We start from the raw sequence: 20,092 nt of genomic DNA, 5'->3' as shown, positions 1-20,092 counted from the left end.
TCAGATTCACAGCTTTATCAGAGAGGAGGAGATATTTGCAATAAAAGAAAAAAAAATAAAAATAAAAAATGAGCCAGAGTCAAAGAAAACGAGGGACGAGACACAAGGCAGAGCACAATGCAATATTTGTGAGAAAAACCTTTCTTTCAAGTCCGGGTCAACAAACAACTTACACCACCACATGGAAAGTCAGCACCCGACAGTAATAGTGTCAGATGTCAGAAAAGAACAGATTGACTGCAGCACTAATGAGGGTGACGTCTCCATCAGTCCCTCTTCGCTAGTTCTGCCTCCACATATTCGCACGGGACTAGTTTTACCTGGGACGTCCTGTGATTCAGAAATTATCCCATACGTCTGTGTTTCATGTGACGCATTCACACGGGATAAAAACTCTCAATCCACTGTGTCAGAGGGCAATTTACACTTTTTGACACCTTTAGCTACTTTGAAAACTGTAATGAACAATAGAAAATACATTTTTGATACTATTTCATGACAGTATTTAACCCCTTCAGACCCTGTGTCCATTACAATGGACATGACATATTTGTGCCTCTAAACCAACAAAAATGCCGTGTTTGAGTCCTGGCGTCCATTGTAATGAACATAAAAAATTTCTAATAAAAACATGAATTGGCAAAAAAAAAAAAAAAAAGTCCTTTATTTCTATGTTAGAGAGGAATTTAATTCAGTTGGACATTTTTTTTTTTTGCCTAGCAGAAAAAAAGCAGGTCTGACCAGAGGTCCCCAGGTAAAAGTAGCTCCGTGCGATAAGATGCCAGGTCACCATTATTCTCTGTTCAGAGCGTAGTTTTTATGGTGCCACAAAGTTTTTTAGGTGAGGGAAAATTCAAAAAATTAACGAGTCAGTCTTTTGAACGGCTCTTTGAAATGACCGGCTCCTCTAGATCTGGCTCCTTTCAAAGAACCATAATTCCCATCTCCTGTCCACTCCTGCAACCACTGTTCTCAGCTGCAGGCAACATCATAAATAAGAAGCACTCGTCTGGGACAATGTCAACCATGTAGATTTGTAGTGGCCTTTTCCAGACTCTCTGGTCTGTGGGTGAAATGCATGTTACAGTTCAAAGCTTCTTTGGGACAACATGTCACCCTGAATCGTCCCACCCAAACAAAGACAGGTAGGAACAAGATTACCCAATGAGGGTGGGGTCAGATAACAACAGAAATCATAAACATGTAAATAAAGTGCAGGAGAGTATAAATAAATAATAGTGAAATAATTGTGAAATAAACTTAATCTTAGTCCTAAAACATAAATTATTAGGATAAAATGTATCATTAAAATAATTAAGGATACATAAAATAATTAACACAGATTGAAAATGAATGATATTTAATCGTGATTAATCGAAATCAATCCACAGCCACTCTGTGATTAATCGGATTAAAAATGTTGATAGCATAACAACACTAATAAATACATGTATGGTTTGCAACACTTGTACAAAATGTCTACTTGTGTAATAAATACCAGACCTTAAGATAGGGCTTCATGCTAAATCGTTAAAAAAAATCGCGATCTCGATTCAAACATACACGTGATCTCATTTCGAAACACAATGATTCTTAAGCAGTTAAATTGACTACTTGAATGATCATTTGAATGTTTTTTATTGTTTTGTTTTGTTTTGTTAAAGTTCATCAGTGCAATAAACATTTTGTAAAAAAAAAAAAAAAAGAATCGTGACCTCAATTCTAAGCAAAAAAAAATTGTGATTCACATTTTTTTCCAGAACCATGCACCTCTACCTTAAGAGGAAACTAAAGGTTGCTCTGAGAAACGGATGAAGAAAGAAGCGAAGGATTCAACCGTCTTTTATTATGAAATGCTGTAACTCTTACTGTAGAAGACACAAAAAGAAAGATGGCTCTTTCTCTGGGTGTCCTGAGGCCAGAACATGAAAAAGACCTAAACTACTCTGCAAGCAATCCTCAAAGTAAAAGAGTCAGACACTAACTTTGAAACAGGTTCATAATAGAGGACTGAAACATGCAAAAACTGAACATTGTCCAAATTTTGCAAGGACAATTTTTCTGAAAAAAATGTGATATTTACAGAGTTTATTGCTGTTGACCTTATTGAGTACGCTGGATAATATTTGGCCCATGCACGAATGTTTTCTGAATCACACTTGAGTGTAAGTTACATACTGAACCATTTATTTCAGCACAACAGTAGTGAGGTCACAGAATCAGACACAACACAAACTGTATGATATCATATGTTGGTGGCACCAAACCTATAAAATCTATTGTTACTAATTTGTAACTGCATAAAAGTCATATGCTATCTGCAACGTGATGCATGAGAAAGAGCTTAAAGCTTAAATTTAACTGTAGTTTGAGAAAATATACTCAAAGATACAGTTTAGAGCAGAAAGTGGCTCAGAATTTCTCTACAGTCAGCGACATAGCCACCTTTTTTTTTTTTTTTTTTTCGGGCTAATGGTACCAATCAGAAATGTCTTAGCGTTGCCATGTAAAGCAGTGACAGCACACCTGAAGCACAAGACACACAATGCAGAGACTATATAAGGAGAGAGCGTAGGGGTCAAGTACCGCGAGGCTAATTAGTTTTCTGGAAGGATACAAATTAAACCATTTAACAGCACAATGTTTCTAGCTCTGGGTTCAGGGTCTGATATTAAGAGACAGAAGTCCTTTCTGACAGAAGTCTGCAGGAACTACATGCATGTGGGCAGCAGATATCACACAGAGATACCTTTTTGTTCTGGACCAAGCAAATCAAAAGCTCCCGCGACACCTTTGCCAAAGCATGAAAATCACATACTTTCTTTGCGACTCGTGATGTGACCAACCTGATGGATGTTGCTAGGAGGATCTTCAAAGACATTTAAGTGGCCATTAAGACTGTGATATTGAAAAGCCTTCACAAAAAGTGTTCGGATTTCTTTCTCTGTGTTATTATTTATATTCATACAAAAGGCTATTTGCAAATTCCCACTCTCATTTACAGTGAGATGTTTTCGTAGTACATAATTCAGTTATTACCGATGTATACTATTACTTTAACCTGTAATACTTGGCTCGCACGAACAGTGAGCGGGGCTCTCATTTTATCTATGACGCAATCACTGTGCAGTGAATACATGGCCAACATTAGCCTGCAGGTCAACATTTGACATGAAAAATAGTGTCTTTTCTTAATGGAAAAAATCTTCCCATGTACACACACTGCTTTTGATTCAGCATTACTCAGAAAGAACTGTTCCTGATTATGTAGATTTATGCAAGATCTCAACATGAGTGTGTTGACACATTTAATGGCAGATGTTAATAGATGTTAATATAGGCCAGTAAAAAAAACGTGCACATAAAAAGTATTTGTACCTTTCCAGATTCTTAATATTTCTGCACAAAAAAGCACTGACAAAAGCAAATAATTCTACTTTGGCCTCATCTGTCCTCAAAAACATTTCCTCAATAGTCGTCTGGCTCGTCAGAAAACTGCAGACGGGCAGAAATGGCCTTGTCCTTGCCACTCTGACATACACACCACAGCTGCCCAGTGTTCTCCTGATTGTGGACTCCTGAACATCAGCATTAGCCAACGTTAGAGAGGCATTTTGCTTAAAAGTTACTTAAAGCTCCCTTTGTGATCTCTTGAACTATTATGCGTCTTGCTTTTAGAGCGATCTTTGTTGGCTGTCTCGTTTTAAATCTCCTCTGCGTGTTCGCAACCTGTCTAACTGTGGATTTCAAACTCTTTAGAGATGGTTTTGTAAATCTTTTCCAGCCTGATTAATGACAACAACTCTTTTGCTGGAGGTCCTTTAAAGCTCCTTTGTCCGTGCCATCGTACACTTCCAGAAACAGCTGTTGTGAAGATCAGACTGTGACGAATCCTGGATTATTTTTCTTAAATACTGAGCGCTGAACGACACCTGAGTCCCAACACGCCAACAGGAAACTCTTGTCCTTTAAGTTAACTTTAAACCTTAGAGGAGAACTTACTTATGCAACTTATGCATATGTGTAATATTGGGTCATACGCCTCAATAAACAAAGACCAAAGTATATTATGTCTTTTTAATCGGGTTCTCCTTGGGACTTGTGAATAATTCTTTATGCAGACATGTCAAAGATTCTAAGGAGCACTGTTTAATGGGGAGCGCACTTATTTTGAAAAACTCTCAATGCGCTTACATCTTACTTCTTTTCAAGTGTTGCATGAAGTGTTTCCCTAAGCGAAGGCTATTTGGTAGTTGAAAACCTTATGCACTACTTAAACATTACTCTCTCACTAACTTATTGTAAAGGTTTTCTCACTCCTGGATTCACTTAACTTTCACTTGCACTTTGCAAGAACCCGGTCCCATCTTTAGCGGGTTCCTCTTCTTCCCTAGACTAAAAAAGTGTTGTTTTTTTTTTTTACTCACTTGCTGGCATAATTTCATGGGATGTCAGGGGCAGTCAGTGCCAGCTCAAGATAAAACGGGGTCTTAACCGTATCCCACTTCACCGTTTTTATTAAAAACAGATGTAGACCACTGATTTTAAGTGAAAGGTGGCGCTGGAGGCCTTGAATCGAGCAGCGTTTAAGTCTTCATCAGTTGTTAGAGCTTTAGGCACAACATGTGAAAATATTCCCAACAAATTGAGATACCTCTTAAAGATGATTCAGCCTTAGTTGGTGCAGATATTGTATATTTATTACCAGGGTCACTGTTTAGTGAAGACAGCGGCTCATTCCTCTGCTCATCTGTTCTGTATTTGTCTGCAGCCAAAAGCATAGCCACCTTTTTTTTTTATGCTGATTGGTCCTGATCACAAATGTCTTAGTGTTGCCATGTAAAGCAGTGACAACACACCTTAGCACAAGACACACAGCGCACCGACTCTACGAGGAGAGGAGGAGGTAGGGGTCAAGTGCCGCGAGGCTAATTAGTTTTCCAGTAGGATAAAAATGAAACTATTATACAGCACAACGTTTCAAGCTCTGGGTTCAGGGTCTATCGTTTACGAGATAGAAGTCTTTTCTCCAACCTTCTCCACGCACTTTTCCATCACTTATATTGCAAAAAAATTCGTGACTGACTTTTCCTCCTCTAATCCCTCTGCTCTTTGGTCAAAGCTCAGACACAGGACGTAAAAGGGACGTTGCTATATGGACACTAAGCCGTGATCAATTAACAGTACTAACAAGTAGTAGTAATATATCGCGATGCTTTTTCTTCCGATACAATATCGATTTTGAATGTCTAAAAGAAAAAGAAAAGGTCATGTTTTGGGCTGGAGCTGAGAATTACGCCCAAGTTATCTACGTTACAGTTACAGAATTCGGAAAAACTAGATCGCCCAGTCCTTGAAGGCGTTTGCCTTGTCTGAATATAACTTGGTGGAAACTTGGTGTGTTCAATATTTACATTTTTACATTGAGTGCAGAGTGAAATTAAAGTTTTGGATATTAACTGATATTGTTACTGTTATTATTAATGTTAAACCAAATTTAGGCTATTTAAATTACACAAATTGTATATCAAACAGATAACTTGAGTCAACTCATGAGGTTATTTTTTACTAGAATTATTTACAGTGATGAAATCTACAAGACCACACGAGACAGACGTTTATAAAAATATTTAGTTTTAATAGTTTAATAGTTTGATTTAAATGTAGAAAAAAATACACTATCAATATCACAGTTTGCCACTCACTCTGTTTTGGTTTTAGCAGGCTATTGTTTTTAGCCATTGTTAGTGTGACATGGACTCGTAGTTCCCATCTAACACATGAAAAATTACACTGTAACAGCATTTCAACATATGTATGTTGAAAAATACTGAATGTACAATCAATTTAATACAGCAAAAACTAATCAGAAGTGCTAATAAATGGAATATTACAGGGGCTTCTAATTACTGTTTACACATGGGGCGGCCATCTTGGTAACTCAACGCAGGGATAGTGAGGATTCTACGACTTTCTGAGTACCGACTTGACTTCGGTCCAACTTGCAACCTGTAAATTCTGACTTCTGAGTACAAATTTGAACACACCACGAGCACGGCAGTCGAAGAAGTGGACAGGCAAATAACAGCGGCGAGCATGGCAGCGAGGGCAAAACCTGAAACGCAATCAGAATTCAAAGCTGACGTTTGGAGACAGGAACTAATAAGCCGGACAAAGAGTACGCAGCTTGCAAACCGTGCTTCAATCCAGTTAGATATTTAGGGACCATATTGCAAATTCATCTAATGAGACACCATGAGGTATTAGCGCAGCGGCAGCCGCTGCCACCGAAACCTGATTATCCAAAGCTAACTACACCGGATAATACTTAGGGAATGCATATGGATAGGTATTTTATTTTCACATCTGTTCAATGGAGTGTTCAAACAGTGACAACAAGACAATTGTGAACTTTAAGTGGCAAGAACCTTGATCCACTTTCTGTACAAGTGCAATAAACTGGAAACGGATCATTTAAATTGATATTGTTTTCTGATGTATACTCCTCTCAGTGAACTATGTAGAATATTGGAAAACATCGCAGCAACGTATCGTGACTCAAGTGTCGTGAAGCCATTGCCAATACTCTCCCCTCCAAACAAGGACGGGAAACCAATTTCCCTTTGTTATAGGCGCAATCATCACATCAAATTTCAGGTAGAGACAGAAAAAGTTGGAGGTAGCATGTAAAAATGGTCTCGTCTAGGCAGCCTGCGAGTTACATAAACACTCAGAGACAACGGGTTACACGTGGGAATGAAACTAGACAGTTCTAAGTAAAGTTGGAACTCGCTTGATTCAAAAAGTAGCAGAAACTTTTATTTTATTTTTTTTTTATTTTTATTTTTCAAAATTGAGATGCTTGTCTCAGGGTCGTGCACCTCTCAGCGCTGTGCTAATTGCAACCTTTTTAGCTAGGAAGGACTCAGGTGCTACAGAATCCTTCAGTGAGGGACATCTGTGGCTGACAGTGCCAGGAAGGCTGTGCCATCCGGTCTTAATAGCTAATGAACAAACACAAGGATTTTCGCTCGGATTCATTATCGTCACAATGAATGAATTCAAGGTCCTTTTGCTTGTCGTTCTCAGCATATTATCTTCCCATCAGCCCGTCAATCACCTCAGCCCACAAACAAACCAATATCTAACATACATTCGCACTGCGAAACACACACTCAAACACTCAAACACACACACACACACACACACACACACACACACACACACACACACACACACACACACACACACACAGACACACAGAAAATCAGATCAGCTAATTAAGACGTGGTGGCTGAGTGGGACGTAAACCTAAACAGGGTCGGACAGATGTCTCACTCTAGTGACTTCAAAAGGGTACTAAGGAACACAGGGCCATGTAATGTGATTTAGATATAATGCTTCCAGGTCAGGGGTGATGGCTACACCGCTGGGCAGTGGCAGAGCAGCTGACAAGCGTGTAACTAACCATGACGGATGGGAATTCAATGGACTGCCTACTCTACACACTTACAGCTAGACGGGAACAAATTACATAGCTGACCACCTTGTCAGCCGGAGCAGAAGAGAAAATTCATTCGTTCCCAGAATATTTCCTGACATGTGCGTGGACTATAATCAAGCCAGACAACATGACATTGTGAGGGAAACCTTCCTCTCTGACCCTGCAATAGTAATGTCCAGGCACCGCGAAATGTTATGATGATTAATATGAATAATATTAAAAAGAAATTAAAAAAAAAACTCTCTGTGCTTTGGATATTCAACATATGCTACAATGATGTTATGTGGTTTTCTTACAGTATACAATGCTGGAATGATCCTGCAAACTGTGTTTCCAAAACTTCATGTAAGCTGGGATGTAAGCTCAGAAACTTCACACCCTCTAATGTCAAACTTGCTCACACTACAAGAAAATACTAGTAAAACAGACACACCACATATACTTGAAATAAACAGTCTACAAGCAGTTTAAGCTACTTTCTTGCATTGTTGTGTTTTTTGTTGGAGATACATCCAAACTCATAGTGTCGGTGTCTGTTCGAAAGTTGCAAACTAACAAAGCAGTGAGACTGAGCACGTGGCCTCACAGACTGTGAAAGCGATCCGTGTTATTAGTGTAGGTGGCTGTTTCTAAATAAATTACAGTGCTCATATATTTTATAATGAAGAAACATGTCACCTAGTGGAAGAGTGAAGCTCAATTATGTGTTCCTAAGTGTTTGGGAGACAGTGGAGTTCTGCGAGACAGACAAATAAGCTAAATGAGGGTTTGGACACACCATGAACGACGTCCACGACCCCACAGACAGCCAGAGAAGCTCATTCAGTGACAGGCTGGTGTCTTTGTCCTGCTCCGCTGACAGGTTGAGGAGGTTGTTTGTGCCTCATAAGACTACACAACGCCTCCCCACCATCACACACATATACACACATTTTCACCAAGATCTTGTACTGGTGATGGGAGAGTCTGACCACTGTGCAAAGCCTCCTCCAGCGCATCCCAAAGATTCTCAACGGGGTTCAGGTCTGGACTCTGTGGTGGCCAATCCATGTGTGAAAAATAATGTCTCAAGCTCCCTGAACCACTCTTTCACAATTTGAGAACCGTAAATCCTGGCATTGTCATCTTGGAATATGCCCGTGCCATCAGGGAAGAAAAAAATCCACTGATGGAGTAACCTGGTCACCCAGTATATGCAGATAGTCAGCTGACCTCATTCTTTGGACACATGATGTTGCTGAACCTGGACCTGAGCAACTACAGCAACCCCAGATCATAGCACTGCCCGCACAGGCTTGTACAGTAGACACGAAGCATGATGGATGCATCACCTAATCCACCTCTCTTCTTACCCTGATGCCCCATCACTCTGGAACGGGGTAAATATGGATTCATGAGACCACGCAACCTTCTTCCATTGCTCCAGAGTCCAATCTTTATGCTCTTTAGCAAAGTGAACCCTTTTTTTCCCAGTTAGCCTCACCGATTAGTGAGGGGCAGCTGTTCAGTCCCAATCCCCCAAGTTCCCTTCACATTGTACGTGTGGGCATGCTCTTACTTTCACTATTAAACATAGCCCTGTTGTTCTTCTTCGATGTGATTTCACCAAAGTATCCCAAATCTCCTCAGCTTCAGGGTTAGTGCACCATCTGTAAGGGTCGGGCCGTAAAATGGTTAAGCACTACATCAGAAACAACAGCTCAATTACGCAATAATGATGCATCAAACAAGTGGCAACACTGAAAAGCATAAAAACGTGCAATGTTCCCATTAGAGTGAGACAAACACTAGTCCATGATTCCTGAAACTGCTGATTTACAAGCTCAGTGATCAGTCACTGATTCTCCTCAGAATCGGAGTCAACAGCATTAAAACTCTGGGCTTATCATTCTCCTTTACGTCACCATCACCACCAGCCTCGTGGGAAACGTTTTAACACCTCAATACCAATCAATCTGTGTTTGAATGTCGCACAGTATCCGAATATGGTTGCTGACCTTACGGCTACTTCTACCACGACGATGCACCATGTCAGAAAACATGAAACTGGTTTCATAAACACGACTCCTGATCAGTTCAGCTGAAGAATTAGCATATGTAATGCCAACACGGACCTGAATCTTAAACCAATGTCTCCATGACACAGAGATATGAGGTCATATGAGAACAAACAGGGGTCTCAACCAGCGTTATTAGCATGTCGTTCCTAATAAAAGGCTCAGTTACCATATAATAGCTCAACCTACTTTGATTCTTTGATTTTTTTTTAATGTCATGACGCAAATCAGACCGACATACTTAGTACTGAGCTTCTCCTCAATGCGAACTCTGACAACCTTGTCATCACCACTACTACTCGTGAAAGACAAACATTTAACGCAAGCCAGACCCCCCACTTTTGCACAATGCTGCTTATGCAATGCGCCGATCTCATGTGCACACCACATGTTGGGTGCTCATGATTAAGAAAGGTGGTTTAGATGTTTACAGAGGTGGTCGTGCAACAATGAAAATTACGTGCACTGATAATACAATATCATATCGATTAAATTTGAGGGTATTTTTTTTAGCAGATGTAAGTTGATGTGTATTTGTTTGGTTTTCAGTGTATGATTGAATATTTTCATAAATAAAACGTACAAGTCGTAGTTATGAAACCATTTACAGGCCAGGTGTGTATGGGTATGATAAAGAGCTCTCCCAGGGGTTTAATTTGATGGATAACCAGTGAAATTTAACATTTCCCAGCAAAAAAAAAAGGGAAAAACTGTTTCTTTTCTACACGGCTACGATGTCTATGATGTACAGTCTATGGTAGTTTATTTCCTAGCAGCCACTTACTCTTATTTATCAAAAGAAGTGTCACTTACATTTTAAAAGGAATAAGAGAAAAATGGAAAATCTTAGACAATAGCTGCAGGTCTATGATTGTGTAATTATTATTTTACATTACTTTAAAGAGAATTCATATGTACCGGTGATGATTATTACCGCGACTGTGAGCGGAAATCTGTTACGCGATGCCTGCAAATAAATGACTGTCCACATTGCAATTGCCATTTTTAACAAACTGCCACTATCATAAAACAATTAGGACTCATCAGGCTTTCAAGAAAAGAAAAGACGTTTTTGAAGCTGAGAGGAGAGAGGAAAAAAAAAAAACAGAGGTGTATGAATAAGGGATGGAAAGGCGAGATGAGCCATTATGCAGAGCCTGAAGACATCAGTAAAGAGGAGGTGAGGGAAGGAACTTAGGCACTGAAGGGTTAAAACATTTCGCCCATTATGCTCCCACTCTTTCGTACACTCTGAGAAATTAATAGGAGAAATTAGCAAAGCAATTACCACTTTTAATTGGACTAATTCTTCTGGTCCTGTCACAGTTGCATCCAGAGGTACAGTTTTAAACCTCCTTGCACATGTCTTCCTCGCCCTTTCACAAACGCTATTATTAATTTCTGTGGACCTCTTTTAGCCTTTGACATCTGAACCATTGAGGGTGAACTGCTGTCAGCTTCCCCCTAGATTATTATCTTCTGTTAGTATCTCGCCATCGCTCCTTCTTGCATAGATGCACTACGCCCTCCATCCCTCTGTATTCACTTTTTCATCACTTATTCTTTAAGGAAGGAGACAGCGGCGCAGTCATTTGCGACGGAGGAAAATGGAACAATTAACAAATGAGCCTCAGTGTTGTGCATGAAATCGTTTGGACAAACAACGCTGTCGTCGCAACCCTGTTGCCACTTACGTTTGACCTTTTAAGCATGATTCAATTTGCGTGTTCCATTTGAACATTTGCCTCTTTGTGTGTTGCAGATTAAGCTTAAGGGGAACCGATTTTTACTGTAGAAGTCACCACATCATTTTTGTTTCTATTATAAACAAGGAACCACATTACATTAAAACAAGAGTTTTTTTTTTTTTGTTTTTTTTTTGAAGAGTACACACAGTGTATCCATTATAAGGAACCAACAAAAAAAACTGAAAAGGATCAAATTGAGGGTACGTATTTGATCTGGGGCAACAAAATTATTGACCAGAAAACCAGAAAGTCGTCAAGGAGTATTTGGAACAAAAAAAAAAAAAAAAAAGCGAGTGTCTCAATGTATAAGTACAGAATCAGAGAGTTACCTCTGTCGCTGGTGAACTGTCACAGCTGCATCTATTTGTTGTACTGCTTACAACATTCACTAAGGCTAACCTGTTTAGGCTAATGTAGTGAATTTAAAGTGAACCAGATGCTACTCATTATATTAGTAGTCTGACATCATTATGGCTCAGTTGAGCAGAATATTACTTTGTATGTGCAAATAAGTTCGTGTGATTAGTATAATTTTTTGGTATCCAGTTTAGTATTAAGAACAATTAATAAATCAATTCGGAGGAAGTGGTACTGACTTCCACATTTACAACATTCAGACATCCCTCCACCACGAATTCATCACTTGTATTAAGTCACTTCCTCCCTCGCAGTGACAAAACGAAGTGGCTTATTCAGCTATCTGCAGCTGAGTTATGAAAAGCTACCGTTACATCTTCCGTCCTCTCCTGGTCGTACAACAGACTTGGCACAAACACGGTCAGCTGCAGCCTTAAGTTAGGTGGCAATAAACAGTATATAACATATAACAGCACAAAACGTCAGCTCATTATGTATAAATATATTTTTTAAATAAGCCTACAGGGTTCGCTGGGACAGAATCATATATAGTCTTTAATGCTGGATTGTGGCTTTGGTTGATTAGACATTTTTATATATATTTTTTTTTTAAACTTAATGCAAGTTTTAACTTTAAACATAGTTAAATGTAGCAGTGAATCACCAAGCCAAGTCATGACACACACTGTTATTTTCTTCATCTGTCAGTCAGGTATGTTTATGGCGGTTGCCTACTGTTGCACATGTTTGAAATAAATAAAAAAAATCATATTTGAACCTGTTCATTATTTGAAAAGCTCAATATTAAGCGCAAAATGATAATAATAATGAAAATCTATAAACAGCGCCAGGCTGAGTTTAATATAAAACACATACAGCAGATAGGGGGTCCCTACTTAATCTCTCAAACTGTTTGGGGGTCCTTGGCCTGAAAAACGTTGAAGACCCCTGCTGTAGCCTAAAATACAACTGGCATGTGTCTCCTCAAAAATTTAGCGTGTCAACATTAGGAACGTTTAGGAAAAGAAAAACAGAAAACGGCTTGATGGCACGTTGCAGGAGTGACTCCGCTTAACCCTCGGCCTCAAGTTTAGATGCAGCTGGACACTTGTTACCACAGACTGTGACAAGCCAACAGGAGATATTCGGACAAGCCTACAATAAAATGCCAATATTTCTCTGTCTAATCTGACAAAACATTGACCACGGGAAAGAAAAGAATACTCTGACCTCCACTGTGTCAGAACAAATTCACTTGCTGTTGCTCAACGTTACTGTCTAAGTAATCCATTGATTAGATTGATCCTCGAGTGTTTCACTTGAGATGGAGTCAAGCCACATTTTCCACACGGGAGCGAGCGACCGCAGCGGCATCTGTTGCCCCTGATAGCTTTGACTTATTTGACTTTTCCTGACACAGAAAGATGGGCGCCCCGCTTTGAAGCCTCTCAGATGCGTTAGCCACAATGCGTTAACCCGGGCCCATAGCGGCGATTCCCACCGGGGCCACTCGCAGAATGTCCTGCCCTGATGGGCTGATGGGAATCAGAGGAAATCAATAAGCAATGATAGACTTCTGCTGTCCACTCAGCTAATCCTGTTAGTGATAGCCGTGGATGTAATCGAATGGTTGCACACACTACAGACACGTAGACAAGTCTGCACATACATACGCGCACACGGACCCCTCCAAATACACTTAACCCCCTAACATTCTTACGGATAAGATCTGTAGATCTTCCACACTTCCGCACTCTCCCTCTTCTGTTACTTTGTTGAAACAAGCAAGCAATTTGAGACACAATTCATCCAGCAGTTACAGGAAAATCACTCCAATTTAATAAACCCTTTGCTCGTAGTCCAACTTGGACCAGACTGCAGGGGACGTTTTCATCCGCTCAAGACGCGGAATAAAGACACATTTTGTCCTTATGATCACTCGATAAAGGATCTCTATTTGATATGGAGATCGGCACAATGCATGGCGGTGCATGGGAAGTCGGGCAGAGACGGACTTCCTTTGACAGAGACGATCTCTCCACACGCTGTATACATATCAAAGTGACATAAACCCTGATAACTACTCTCAATACACGAGCCACACATCTGTTGCAAAGTATTTCTGGGTTAATACCTCAACCCCCTTCTCCCCGTGCGTGAATAGACATTATAAAAGCAGGCCCCAGTGGCACATGTTTAAAGGTACATTAAAAGAGCACATCAATTGTGGATGACATAATCCCCCAGCCCTCTTTTCAGTCGCTCTCTCACTTCCTTAATCTCTCCGTTCTTTAACCCTCATCTTCTAAGAGGCTGAAAGCTCCCTTCATCTTCTCCTCAAGCTAGCAGAGAAACCGCGAGCCGCCTGGGGAGAGAGGAGAAGAAGAGGTATTACTGGAGTCTGATTAAATTAACACTGTGATGCAGATTTCTTGCCTTCTCCCTCTCTCTTCCCGTCTTATCCGACTGTGTGGCGTCTTTGAAAATTAGATGAACTTGTTACATGAGGGTTTGCACATGCGTGCGTGTGTGTGTATACGTGCCCCCGATTTCAATTAATTACTCTCGTTTGTGTCATTAGCTGGGTCCGTAACTTGGGATCCTGATTTGGGCGTAAATATAGCATTAATGCGAGCTAATAAAAGCTTCGAGTGTTGTCGCCTCCACCTCAGACGCCCCCCACCCCCCTCCCTCCCTCCCCAACCCTCTGTAACCTCGAGCCTTGCCCTGTTCTCCTCGAGGCGGAAAAGCAGAACCATCCCCTGTAGAAGTACTTTAATTACAAGGTTCCTACATCCAAATAACAAGAGGTTTACATAACTCCCGCGTGAGCCGCTCATTATTCGGGAAACTATTCTTGCCATCCCCGTCTCCCTCCTCTAATACAAATGCTGCCGAACAATGCGTGACCTCCCACAATGCACATTCTGTAAGTTAAAGCGAAAATTAAGAAAAAGTTCACTTTGCCTAACCTCACGCCCAATTTACCTCCTCGCGCGCAAAGCGAATTCCAGCGGAGATTAAATTCCATCCATTCAAAGCTAATTAATCATTTCCATTGTGTCTAATATTGTCACGAGAAAGGTGCTTAGTTGACACTCTGATTCACAGAACGTGGCAGGCACACCTCATCCGGAGTGATCAGAACAATATGCCAATAGTAGCGAGGAGCAGAACTTAGCTTCCTGGAGATTATTAATTATATTTTCCATAGATATTGGCTGAGAGAATATATATATATATATATATGAAGATGACTTCATGTACAACTCTACAAGCTCCATTTAAAGTTACAAATTTGGTCCTCTGTGCGATTCTTCACACTGAGTTTCCACCTCATCGTCCAACCTTTCTTCCTATCGCAGAATTTTGCAGCTTCCCCTTATATCACATTTGATCCTAATTTATATATAAATATATATTAGAAAGAAAAAAAAAAGCCACTGTATGGAAATTGTGCAATTTTATTAGTTCTCCTCATTCAGTGTCTGAGCCAATGCCATTGTCCCTGCTTCTTCTTCATTGACCCCATCCTGCCTCCGCCCATCTGCTCCAACAAGGTGATGTTTATCTGCAGGAGGAGGAAATTAAAGCCTTGGCTCATGAGCAGCAGATATGCAAATCTCGCACGGTGCAAATAGATTGCGGAGCTCACGCGGTGGACGGTGTGTGTTGGGCCGCCCATTGAGCCGCCAATGATTTGAAATCCAAATCAAGGCATGCGGAATTACCAGACACACGTGTGGCTTCCTAAAAAAAAAAAAAAAAAAAATAATCTGGACTTGGAGATATTAAGGAAAATAAATAAAGAGGAGAGGATGGAGAATTAATGTCGGACCTAAAAACGTTAAAAAGAAAAGAAAGAAGAAGGGGAAGCCGGCTTATTCATTCAGCTGGTCCATCAGCGTAGATACGGTTTAATAACTTTTGTTCAACCACAGGTGAACGCTTATCTGACGCTCTGACACACACACACACACAGCGTGGAAATAAGTTCCTCTGATACAGCCATTACTTGGAATATGTATTTTCTTGAACTCACAAAATTGGAAAGTAATAGTGGACATGCAAAATGCCTTGCAGTTGTGGAGTATGTAATTTTGATATGCATTAGTGTTATTGTCAGGCGGGTTGTATGTGCCGTTTCCTTGTGTGATTGCAGGTCTGGCTTGTATTGTCGGAGGGAGGCAGACAGGAGAAGATAGTATTAAACCTGTCCTTGCCATTCCAATCTGCCTGCATGTTTCTCTTTATCATTCTGCAGTTTCTATCCACTTACGCTATAATTAAGTTTCCTGACCCCTGCCTTGCAGCCTTAACTAGGCATTGGGAAATATACAGCCACTGCAGATCTCTTAGCCTGATGTGCCCCCCCCCCCTTCGCCACCGCCGCTCCCCCTCCTCCCTCCGCCTCCCTTCTCGTCTCCGTCCACGTTTCAGAAAAATCTCTCTCTCCCTCTGTCACTCTCTTTCTTTCTCTGAGTCTCCATGGCACTGTAATGGAATAAGAATTATTAATCGAGTAATTGTGTGGAACACATTAGTTTTCGGTGAATTTCTCTCCCGCTCTCATTTCCGACGCTGGATAATCAGGCCATTGGGCAGCCCGTAACCCCTCCCTTCACGTCTCTACCCTACGCACTCTAAACACATAACACATGCCACACACACACACACACACACACACTTCCCACCGGGCTGGATCACACTTGCCTAAATGGCATAATCTCCCCCTCCAGTGCGAGCCTGAACCCGACTCGCGCGTGCACACAAACCGGACCGAGGCGTCCGTTCACACCTGATGCTTGACGTGTTGTGGCGGCGGGAGGGACCCCTTCGCGACGTCCGTTTAACCTCCAATCTGTCTCCGAAAAATGAAAAAATATAAATAAATAAATAAATAAATAAATAAAAGCCAGACACGCAGCAAACAACCTCCAGGATGTGTACAAACAGAAATTACGCAAACAGAAAAGAACACCAGAGTCAGACGGGCTGGCGCTGACATTCATCATAAAAAGACGAGCCCTCTTCAATCATAATTAGTCTAATTAATTTAAATCAGTGCTGGATGCCTATCTAAATACAGTGACAACACAAAGTGAACATCCACCCTGCAGCACATAGCCTCAGCCTATACGTTCCCATAGTGAAACACACCCTCGTAGGATTAGAGCAGAAGAATAGGGGGATTATTATTTCATGACCTTTCAATCCGCTGCCTGTCAGGTTGAACTAAAGCCATATATGCTGCTGAAGGACTAATCTCCTTCTCCCTTTGTGTCCGCAAGGGATGTGTCATTTCTTTATCCCCTCTATCCAGATTTAGTCCATAAAATAAACTTCCTAGCCTGATCTGATAAGAAGCCATCTCCTTACCGGGATAAGGCTGTGGTGCCTCGTCTCCCTGCTTCCCCGTAGCCGTATTTTTGGGTGTCAGATAACTCAGACGGGGATGGGAACAGTCAGGAAATGCCACTTTGTCTGTCTGGGAGCAGGTGACAACAAAACGACAGTGACTCTGATTAGAAAACACCACCACAACCACCACCACCCCCCCACCCCCCACCAACCAGCTCAACAGACACTCTCTTTTTCTTTCTCTCTTTCTCTAAAAAAAAAATAAATAAAAAAATCACATATTATCAACACTCGCCAGGTAGCGTGTGTGAAGCGCAAATAAATTGATGTTTGCAGGCACATGCGGACGCGCCAAACTCGCTGCATCACACACACACTCACTTGTGATGTTTTTTGTTATCTCCCATCTTAATTACTGGTAAGTCATCGCTGCTCCAGCTGTCAGCCAGGATCTGCTGATCTGACCGATCCCGTCTCCCGCATCCTGCCCGTTCCCCTCACCGGCTGTTATTTTTCTTAATTATTTAATGGAATGAATCATATTTTATCCTTAAAGCCACCACAAAAGCCGTCTCCCCACTACTTGGTCGAATATTAGATTTGATGCATGCGATTCCCCTAAAGGTCACAGCCTACAGGTGGCACAAATGAGCGTTATGCATTAGAGGAGCAGAGGTCTGCAGCTTCGTGCACTGCACTCAACATTTTTATGGCAAATAAAATTTTGCAAATGCTGCATCAGTATATATTAAATCATTTTTGTCCCCATTAAATATATAAAAAAAGTTTTCTTTTAAATTGCAACTGGATGCCTAATCATAGAAAACACAGAGCCATTATTAAGTCCTCACTCCACAGCATTTACTATTAAAGATTAAAACACTCTCAGAGGGAAACACGTGGACCAAAAATAAAATAAAGGCATGCAGGAAAAAAAAAAAAAACACACCACCTCAAGCTGTGCAACAATCAGCTGCAGAGTCGATTTTCGGCAATTAAATATCAGAAAACATAGACAAAGGTTTGAGACAGCAGCAAATATTTTCTAAGTCAAAACAAACGCACTTTTTTTTCACCTATATTGCATTTTTGTTTATCGGTGAGTTTTTTTTTAATATTGTGTCATTACGGCATTCAGTGATATACTTTATTTTTTCGCTGTGATGAGTTCGTTTTTCCTGTTAGAGAGACTATTACAGCCACTCAAACTGACCAATTCACCCCAACTATAAGTGTTGCAATCCATGGAGAGCCATGCGGGCGCTGAATAGTCCGCGGCCGGACCTTGAAGCACCTATTCATCGGCTCCTGCTGATTTCAGGCCACTGTTCCTCCTTCCGCCGGCTCCTCGCCTCCCCAACTGTACGCGGCATTATTGCTCTGATTGGCACATAGCAACGTTTGCGCGCGTCTGCAAAAACAGCATCTCCACACACAGGCAACAAACGTCGCGCCTTGTCCCCCCCACCACCACCACCACCACCTCTTTCTCTCTCCTCCACCTCGATACCTCTGAAAAGCAGTGGCCATTTTCGCGCATCAACCAAATTGCTTAAAATAGCCGAATGCGCAGGAATAAAATAACACGACAAAAACTCCCGGCTATCATAAAAGAGACAAAAAAAATGTCTCTTTTTAAAATGTCAGAGTTATGGTGATAAGAATCTGAGGATGCAGGGAGGACTTTGGTGAGAAGTGACTAATTACCCTGTGGACCGTCCTGATAGTGGAGAATAATTAGATTCACACAAAAGACCCCTAAACCGGCATCTGAATAACAAGAGCAACATTTTCAATGGAAAATTTAATTTGATTTTGTTGCGAGTTCCCCGCGTGCACAGGAAGGGGAAACTGAGAGAAAGCGTTATATAAAAAAAAAAAAAAAAAAAAAAAACGCCGGATGGTTTCATGCCTGATTTGGTTTAAAAAAAAAAAAAAAAAAAAAGGAAGAAAGCTGACAAAACCCACAGAAATCAAAAGACCAGTGCATACGGCCTACGTGGTATCTTATACAGCCACAATTAGAGCGATTAGATTAGAAACATATTGACTAAATTTGGATTAAATTAATGCTTTACTGCGACAGAAATGACCAACTTTTATCATCATCTGGTCTCATTTTGATGAGAAACCTGCTTTAAAACCAACAGAAGAAACACCTAAATAAAAATGTAACCAATTAAAGTAGCCATTAGTATATTTAAATAATTTCCTTTAAGGGATTTTAGTCAAAAAAAAAAAAGGTTATTTGTAATAATGCAATAATTAAAAATTAAAATTTCAAAATCAAAGGCCAAAGGCCAAATACATGAGCTGTGAGACATTAAACGCGACAGTTTGTGTAAAGGCAAGAAGTTGCATTGAAAAATTCAAAGACACTCTTTTTTTGTAACAATTTGTAATCCAGATGAAGAAATAAAAACAGAAACCGGTACAACTGGTCTCCCATCATAAAAGACGTGTTCTTTTTTTTTTTTCTCTCCCCTCCTTTCATCATGGCCTATATAGATGGGCATATGCTAACTATGTAGGCCATGCTACATGCAAATGGCGTAAGAGTGCTTTAGAAGATTAGAAGATAGACACCCGGCCCACAGTGGGCTGAGAGGAGTGGGCTCTCCTCCAAGACTGTGTCCTATCTCCTCAGGACTGAAAAACGCATCCTAATCCTTTACCTTTCATAGTGATCTAAAGCCGATTTAAAACTGTCACTACCCTAGTTTGTGTTTATTTCATGTTCATCTGCAGCTCAAGGCGATACTCTGCACACCCACTTATGACATGAGAAAAACGGTGAGTGGATGTGTGTGCGCGCGCGTGTGTGTGTGTGTGTGAGAGGGAGACACAGCGAAGTAAAGGCTAAAATGAAAGAGAGCAGGACGGGAAGGGCGAGTGCAGCGAACTGACCAGTGCGTGGACGCGCAACCCAATCGCGCGGACTGTCGTCCAACTGTGTCAATTGTTTTCTTTTCCGTGCGCTCGGATTTTTAAGACGTTCAACATCTTATTTCATGCTAACAAAACCACGCAACTCAGCTTGGATTCGCGTCCAAAAATACACACTC

General features: G+C 40.9%; 1 protein-coding gene across 8 annotated transcripts in view; it reads right to left on the bottom strand.

Moving 5' to 3' along the window:
• The window catches only part of sox1a (SRY-box transcription factor 1a), an 82,993-nt gene that overhangs the window by 32,844 nt on the left and 30,057 nt on the right, over nt 1-20,092 (bottom strand). For 2 of the 8 annotated variants that reach the window (XR_007113906.1, XR_007113910.1), the window contains exon 2: nt 17,046-17,154. The exons of 3 other annotated variants lie outside the window; for them this stretch is intronic. The gene's annotated coding sequence lies outside the window, so the exon portion shown is untranslated. Of the gene's footprint in view, nt 1-16,395; nt 16,528-17,045; nt 17,155-20,092 lie in introns of those variants that run through there. 3 more of the 8 variants (XR_007113907.1, XR_007113911.1, XR_007113909.1) reach the window with 3 other exon arrangements.

The sequence above is a fragment of the Mugil cephalus genome, chromosome 12 (genome assembly GCF_022458985.1).
Source record: "Mugil cephalus isolate CIBA_MC_2020 chromosome 12, CIBA_Mcephalus_1.1, whole genome shotgun sequence".
Lineage (NCBI taxonomy): Eukaryota > Metazoa > Chordata > Actinopteri > Mugiliformes > Mugilidae > Mugil > Mugil cephalus.
Note: the sequence above shows the minus strand (reverse complement) of the source record. Positions and strands in the feature narration are given on the sequence as shown.